The sequence below is a fragment of the Cinclus cinclus genome, chromosome 6 (genome assembly GCF_963662255.1).
Source record: "Cinclus cinclus chromosome 6, bCinCin1.1, whole genome shotgun sequence".
Lineage (NCBI taxonomy): Eukaryota > Metazoa > Chordata > Aves > Passeriformes > Cinclidae > Cinclus > Cinclus cinclus.
Window position 1 is genome coordinate 18,072,727 of NC_085051.1, and position 8,095 is coordinate 18,080,821.

The window sequence follows — 8,095 nt, forward strand, 5'->3', positions numbered from 1 at the left end:
GCTTCCCCAAAGCTCACAATATTTGTTATTCCACTTGAGGCACCTAAGTCCTGCATCAGACAAGAAATTACAGTCTTGGGGTGCAGGATGAGGAGACGAGAACATTGCTAGGAAAATATTAAGAGGGTAAATGAGGACATCCACAGCACCTCCCTTTCAAGCTGCTGGGCTATGGGTACCTCCAAGGATACACAGTGACAAAGGGCAGAAGCTCTTACTAATTGTTGCAATTCTGCTGTTCTGGTAGGACAACAAATGAATCATGAGACATTCAGACCTACAGAGTAAACCAAGCATTTCCCCCTCAGACTTTACATAGACAGCAAGACAAGGCGTCTGGCAGGAAGGAGGGAGATGCTGCTCCACTCAGTGGAAGATGACACATTTGATACAACTGAAGTTTCTAGTCACTGTCCTCAAATCCAAGATGAGCTCCTACAAGCAGGGGAGGAGAGGAGAGAGGATTCAGTCTCCAGAGCAGCCTTATGAAATGAAAAATATTTAGACAGTGAGTAGCTGCATTATGGAAACCAAATCTAGTTTGCTGTACATAGGAATCAATTTCCCTAAAGCTCTTTGACCATGAAGAACACTGTGCATGAAGCTGAGCCCATGTGATTTCTGTTGCTGTCAATTGTCCTCATCCCATTAGTTCATTTTCTGAGGCTGCCTGGTAAAGTCACTAGGAACAGCAGTTCCCTAGCACTGTCTTTGTGCTGCTAAAGACAGCCCCACGTGGAGCCCTCCTTTGCAGCACCATCTTCAGGTCAGCAGACAGGTGGCTCTTGGTTCATCAGATGAGTCAAATTGGGGTGTGAGGGAGAAATTTTCCTATCTGATGGTGACAAAACAACCAAGCAGACTTTCCAACTGGACAGTTCACACTCCCCACTGTAGCTTGCCACAAGAAGCCAAGAGAAGAGTGATGCTCCAGGGAATGAGAATATTTTTTGCCCAGCAAGGTAGCTTCAAAGACATTTCATACCATTTTATGAAGGATTCTATAATTTTATATCTCAGGCTTCACATCACTGTGAAGCAGGGTGTCCTGGAAAAGAGAGGATTCTTCCACCCCAAGTCACTGCAGCTTTTCAGAACCTCCTCTGGACCACCTGAACCAGCCAGAGAAAGGACAGACCAAACTGATTATCTGTTCAAGCAAAGAAGTTTCCATAGCCCTCAGGAGATGCGTACATATATATATACACACATATACACACACACATATACATATAGCAAGTTAGATGATCCTCAGAAATAAACATAGCTCTAGAACATGATAAATAAGACACAATTGCCCCTGAGCCTGCATAAGGCAAAGCTAGAAATTAAGGTTTTCTGAGCCCCCTCTGATGCAGAACAATCATCAGAATAAGCAAGAACTCAACAGGCCACAACTAAACAAGCAAGCTGTGTTTGGATTATCCGGCCTCCTCAGGATATTCCTAGCACAGCCATCTCCCTGGGGCTAACCTCTTTTCCCCTCAGCTGTTTTCAGGAAGTCCTACAGGAAGGACTCAGGTTCAACATACAAGTTCACCAAAGCGCATCCCGTGAGTGCAAGATATTAAAGAGAAAGAATCCGCATTCTAAGGAGAGGGAAAGTACTGGTATTTTCTTCCTTCCAGAGAAGGAGAAGCAGCAGCAACACAGCTGCTGTAGGAACCTGCAGCATCTTTATATAGTGCAGTATCATCTGCACCTAGACCATTGCAAGAAAGAATATTCCCTGAACAAAGGATTTTGGAAAAAGAAAAAGAGAAAATTACAAGGTCTCCGCTCAGGTTCAACAAGAAAGACCCAAGTTCCGTGACTTCGCATCAAAGGAGCCTGCAGACTTCACAGCGACAGAGGAGGAGAGAAGGCGAAAGGGGCAGCGGCTCCGCATGCCTTTCCCCACCGGGGCCGCGCTCCCCATCCCGCGGCACGGCCGCAGCTACGCCTCAGGAGCGCTGTGTGCTGGACAAGGCGGCACTGCACAGGAACGTGGACGCTCCGGACCCGTCCGGCCCCGGCGAGGAACCCGACAGCTGCGGACGGGGCAGGCGTGCGGCTGTGGCCAGGCGAGGACCCCCGGCCCTCCGCTGCCCTCTCCCCACAGCCGCGGGCGGGCAGCCCGGCCAGGCGAGGGCGAAGGCGCCGGCGGGGCCCTCGCCGGGGCAGCCGCTCCCCAACACCTCGGCTGTATGGCAGCTGTCCCGGGGAGGGGACCGGCCCCGCAGCACCGCCCCTCACGCCGGGCTCCCCGCACGACGCTTACCTGGCCTGGCCCGGCCCGGCCCTGCGGGACCCGCGGCACCTGCGGCCGCCCTGGCGGGAGCGGAGCCGCCGCTGGCGCCGGGGCGGCCCGGCCGGAAATGAGCGGGGCCGCGGCCGGGCCGGGAGGGCGGCAGCGAGAACCAGGCCAGGCCAGGCCGGGCCGGGCCAGGCCGGGCCGCCCCCGCCCCAAGCGCCAGCACCCCCGAGGGGCCGGCAAGCCGCGCACCCAGCCCCGCTCACGGCCACTCCCCGGGCGGAGCCGCCCGCAGCGCCCGGGCGGCTTTACGGGAGAAGGATCCGTTTTACTGATTAATAGCACCGGGCTGGGGGTTTTGTCATTTTGCAGGCATTAGCGGTTAAGAAAGCTGTTTGCTTTACCAGCTGCGTCCTATAATACCAATTACAGCACTTGTCCCCATCACGTGACAGCACATAACAAAGTCTCTTCCTAAAGTTTCCGGCTGTCAAAAGCCTGGACAAAGAGGAGCCCGAGCTCTGTACCGTCCACCCGCCCCGCGCAGCGCCAAGCCCAGCCTACGTGAGGCTCCTGTCCCTCCTCCGGGCGATCTCAACTGTGCAGCCCGGCCATGCCCAGATACCTGGGCTGGCACCAAGGAAAGCCCCAGCCTTCGCACAGCCCACGGGCCGGTGGTTCCCGTGCACTCCAGCGGAGGAGTAACCGGGCAGACCCCGGTATCTGTCCTAATAGAAACGCACACAACAGTCAGTGGCATCTATTGCACCAGCAAGGAAACAGACTCTCTAGAAAAATGGGTCAGTTTCCTCAAAAGGTGGTCCCATAACGGAGAAGTTTCAAATTCGTGAGTAACTTACGAACTCTTTTACAGGTGCCAAACACCGGCTATTCCCACAAGAGGGTGCTTAATTTCTCCTGGAAACCCGGGTTTGCCACAAAGCTCCAATAAACAGATGCTAATAGCACTTGGGACATCTAAGCTGGAGTAAATCAGAACTGGACCAAAATGCACCCTTTTTCCACCTCTACATTAAGGCCCCCTTTATTGTGTACTGATAAATGTTGACCCTGAGAGGAACTTGAATGGGCTTGGGCCTAGCAAAACAAACCCACATCATCCAGCACATCCAAAAACTATTCACTAAACCTTTAAACATCAAGAAAAGAAGCCTACCAGAGCCAGGTAAATATACTGAGAAAGTTTTTATTAGAAGATATATTTCTGCCAAAATAAATAGTTACATTTTATTCAGCAAAACATTAGAAAATAGAAATGGGAGGGGGGGAAAAAAGCATCAACATTTTAATACTGATCTATTAAAGTGACTGTGAACACTATTTAGTGACATTGCCAGGTAAATACATAACTTGTGTATGCTATTGCTGGTCTGGTTGCTGCTCTGACACCAGTAATTTCCACAGGACTTCCACATGTGTTGTGTGCTTAATGGTCTTCTCAAACTCAGTGGCAGCAGTGGAGTCCCAGGACACATGAAGCTCAAAGAGCTTTAGATGCTGTTTTCAAGAATAAGAGAAAACCCCAGAAGTGAGAGGTATTTATTTCAAATTTACATTTCCAAGTCTTCTGTTTGGAACTAGAGTTTCAACCTCCCTATCCAGGAGGGCTGGTCTGGATCCACAGAGTGAGATAGGTGCAGTTAGGAGCTCTCCTAGTGAAGCTGTCTGCAGGTTGGAAAAGAAGTGATGTCCCACCAGCAGGCAAGGGGAAGGAGGAAAGGGGAGCAAGTCCTGCTGCACTCAGAAGAGTGCAGACACCAGAGGGACAGGAGGCCAGAGCCCACTGTAAAGGCACAGCATGTGTTTGGCACAAACAAGCTGGCTGACATGGCAGCCAGGTGAGGTGGTCCATTCTCCCACTGATTTAAGAAGACAGAAACAAAGATTGAGAAAACTGTTGGGAAGGCCCTCTGATTTTGGCTGCCCTACCATCCACCACATCCAGCATATGTTTAGAAGAAATGGACACCCCTAAGGAATAAACGCACACAGAGTTTCAAGTAGTTCTCCTACAACCACTTTAGTGAAAGTGAGAGCTCTTTTCTCCAGGGAAGTAGTGAATTATGAGATAATTTTTATAACTCAATAAAACCACCAGGGACTATAAAAGTACTAGGGACACCCCAGTGCTGGCAGACAGCAGATTCTCTGTTATTCTCTGGTCTGAGTACTGCAGGTACACAGCCTTCCAAGAAGCCTTGAGAAAACAATTCCTAGGTCCTATACATAGTGGTCAGTATTTTCTCCTAACCCTTGAAAATCAGCTTACAACAACATTAGCAATAGGGCAGGCAGGACAGGCAGCAAACCAAACCAATTATACTACACACTAATTGTGGGTTGCAGAGCATGCCATAGGCACAAACTGTTGTACACAAAACAACCCTACAGTGTTGTACAGGTTAGGGGCTGGTTAGATGCACAACAAGGTCACCATTAGCCTTGTTAAAAGCAGCAAGTAATAACACAGGAAGGGGAAAAAAAAGTGGATTCCTGAATGCACAGGCTCTTTATGTGAAACAGTGGAAATAGCAAGGGCTGGGATTCCTGCAGGAATCCAGTGAATGCTATAAGGACCACTGGACATGGACTACAAGATGAATTTTTAACCAGGAACCTGACCACTCACTCACCATACACTGGAGAGTGGACAGGCCCTGCTGGGCTGCCCAGCCACACACATTTTGGAGAAGAAATGACTGACTGCAGATGACCTTGCTCCTATGGACTTGGCAAGTGAGGGTTAATCAGCAATGGCTGCCCAGCAGATAACTTTGCACGCCATGAGATACCCACAGAACAAGGGGCTGAACAGTTCCAGTGAGCACTATTGTAATAAACCCCTCCATATCCAATCCATAGATCTCAAAAACAGTGGGTTCTCATCTAGACAAGGCAGAACTGCATAACAAAAAACTACTGACAAGCTGACACAGCCCATTTTCTATACCAGTGGGAAAGGTGATCTTCCCCAATTCCTTCATCCTTTGCAATCTGTGATGGATGAGCAGCAAGAAACTCAAGCAAATGGGTGAAACTTTTCAAAAGGAAAATGAGGGTAGTTTGAGGTATTTTTAACAGATCTGCAGTTCGTTTATCAGAGCTCAAATCTATAAAGCCAACAAGCTATCACACAATAGCCATTGTAACATGTGGGGAATAAAAACGGGGAAAGAAAGGGTTAATACAGAGTGGTATTTTCCCAGTATCCCTTCACACCCTGCAAATTAGCATAGGAAAAACAGAAATTTCCTTGTGAAGAGTTGTACCTTGATTTTTAAAGCCAGGCTTTGATTTGTGGTTATAGTTTGAAGTGTACCGAAGTTTCTCTTGAGAAGTTATTATTAATAAGTTAAACTACAGATGAGGTGAAACACAGAACAAAACTCATGCCTTTTACCAGGCACAGCTGTTGCTCTCTTGAAATGCATGAACCAGAATTCCCAAGCCTTCTGGATCAGAGCACTGGAAGACAGTGGCATCAGCCCAGTCGGCACCAGATCAGTCGGTTCTGATGCAAAAGGCAAGGGATAAGGGTGCCAAGCTGCAACTTCTTAGCATGCTCTGTTGCCAAGAGTATTTTGTTTCATAGTTTAGTGGTTAACATAATGACTCAGTGGTTTTACCAGTCCAGGAAGAAGGGATAAAAAAAAAGACTTCCATCATTTTCTCCACCCATGTATTAACTCATTAAAAAAAAAAAAATCAAAAGGGCAGCAGCTTCTAAACACAAGATTTTCTTTATGCAGTCCTGCCCCTCTCAGATGGTTTCCTTCTGGATAAAATGCCTTAATTTCTTGACACTATATAGCTCTATGTTCTTGCCAATTGCTCTGTGTGCACTAGGGACAAGAGATATGCATTTAGCAATCTAAGTAGTTATGCCTTTGCCATTCCATCCAAGAAGGTAGTCCAAAACAGTGGGAAAAAAGAAATCCCATACCAAACCATGAAATGAATACCTTTTCTCAGTTCCAATTTTCATCAAATTCATCCTGCTCCCACTAAGTGATGTAGCTTGTTGCTGGTTCACTTCCACTAGCATTTAGCATTTTTTTTCTGTGGGCTTTAAACAATCACAATATTGACTTGTTTTGTAATTGAATGTTCTATTCTGATTTCAGAATCCTCCAATTTTTTTTCTTCCTGTAGTGACTTCCCTGTTCCCTAACTGACTTAATCATGCAAAGCTTAAGACTAAATTTGATTGCATAAGTGCAGGCCTGCTTTATAAGCTACACAGGCCCTTGTGTTACATAGGTAAGTTACATTCAGCAAGGGCAGTGGGGTGACAATCTAAGTCACAAGTTCATTCTTGTGCTGGCATCTCCTGGGCAGAGGCCCACTCCATTGCCTCCCAGCTTGGCACAGCCACTGCAGCAAAGTCCTGGTGCTTATTGGAGTCCACACAAACACCAAACCCATGCCCAGTGGGAACTGTGTTCATAGGAAACAGCACCCACCCCATTACCCACACTGCTCATGAAGATTTACTACTTTCTCCAGTTATTAGCACAACTTCTGGGTTTATTTTCCTTTCTAAATATAAGGTGCAAAACAGAGTCTGTTAAAAATCACTATTCCATGTATAGACTATAAAATCATCTTGATACCCTGTCCTGCTCCCCAGCAAAGACAGCATATGCTTGCTTTGGCCATTGCACACTGTTTGTCCTAGGAGAGGTAGAAGATGCCTCATGTAGCAAGACAGGCAGCAAAAAAAGATACCAGGAGCTGGGTTTGTGAAGACCTAAGCTTAAGTCCATGGAATCCCCACAGGAAGCCATGTCTCACCCTATGAAGAACAGGGAGTTCATACTTCTCACACAAAGTCACAACCAGACCACTGATGATAAGTCAGTGCCTCAAGGCAGAGTCCTGCTCTGCTACAAACCCACTAGCTCTGGTCTTGTAAGGTGCAAGACAAAGAGGAGCCAGTTCCAAGTGCCTGCATGTGCATCAACAGTCTTGTCTTCACTTCTCATGCTCCTGCTACTGCTAGCTGCAGAGCAGGACCTGTGAGCCACAACACCAGACAGGCAAGCTGTGATGCTGGTGTAGCTACAAGCCTACATCCTTCTCAATACAAAGCCTCAACAACCAAACATTCTGAGCAAAATAGAGACAGAAGCCTCAATTTGGCAGGAGATCCATTCTATATCACCCACTTGGAATTTGCCTCACTTGTACAGCCCCTTAAGGAGCAAAGCCTGACTGACCACTATTTGAGGCAGCCACTTCCCCAGCACTTGCTGTGACACTCTACCACAAGCCTCTCAAAAATAACATGCCCTGCACAATTCTCATCTTCCTACAAGCACTTCATACTACTTCAGCTGCTAATCCTGAGATAGCTAGGCTGAGCTTTTTTCAAGGCAGCCCCACACCAATTCCATTCACAGAGTCAGGAATAGGTCCTCAAATTTAACATGTTTCCCTGGGAAAAAAAAAATCCGTCAAAATTACTTCTTTAAGTAAGCTCAATCACTTAACACTCAGAGTTCAAGTCACAGCAGCTCCCTGAGGACCCCAATCAAAAAGGGAGTGAGGAGGGCAACATGAATCAGCAAAAATATGTAACTTTTCCACACTTCTGCAGTTCCAGTGTAGTCTGCTACAGGACCAGCTCCGGCTTCCAGTGTGGATGCAATTCAGGGACAGAGGAAAGGACATGGTTTCAGCCAAGAAGAAAGCAAATAAGAGATTTGAAAGCCATGAGAAAAATTGGTTTGGCAAAAGGCTACTTCATCTTTCAGTAGCACAAAGAGCTAAGGGTTGTCAGATGATTTAAGGAGAGGAATAAAGACACATGCTCTAAAAACCCAACGGAGGTAAAAGCTG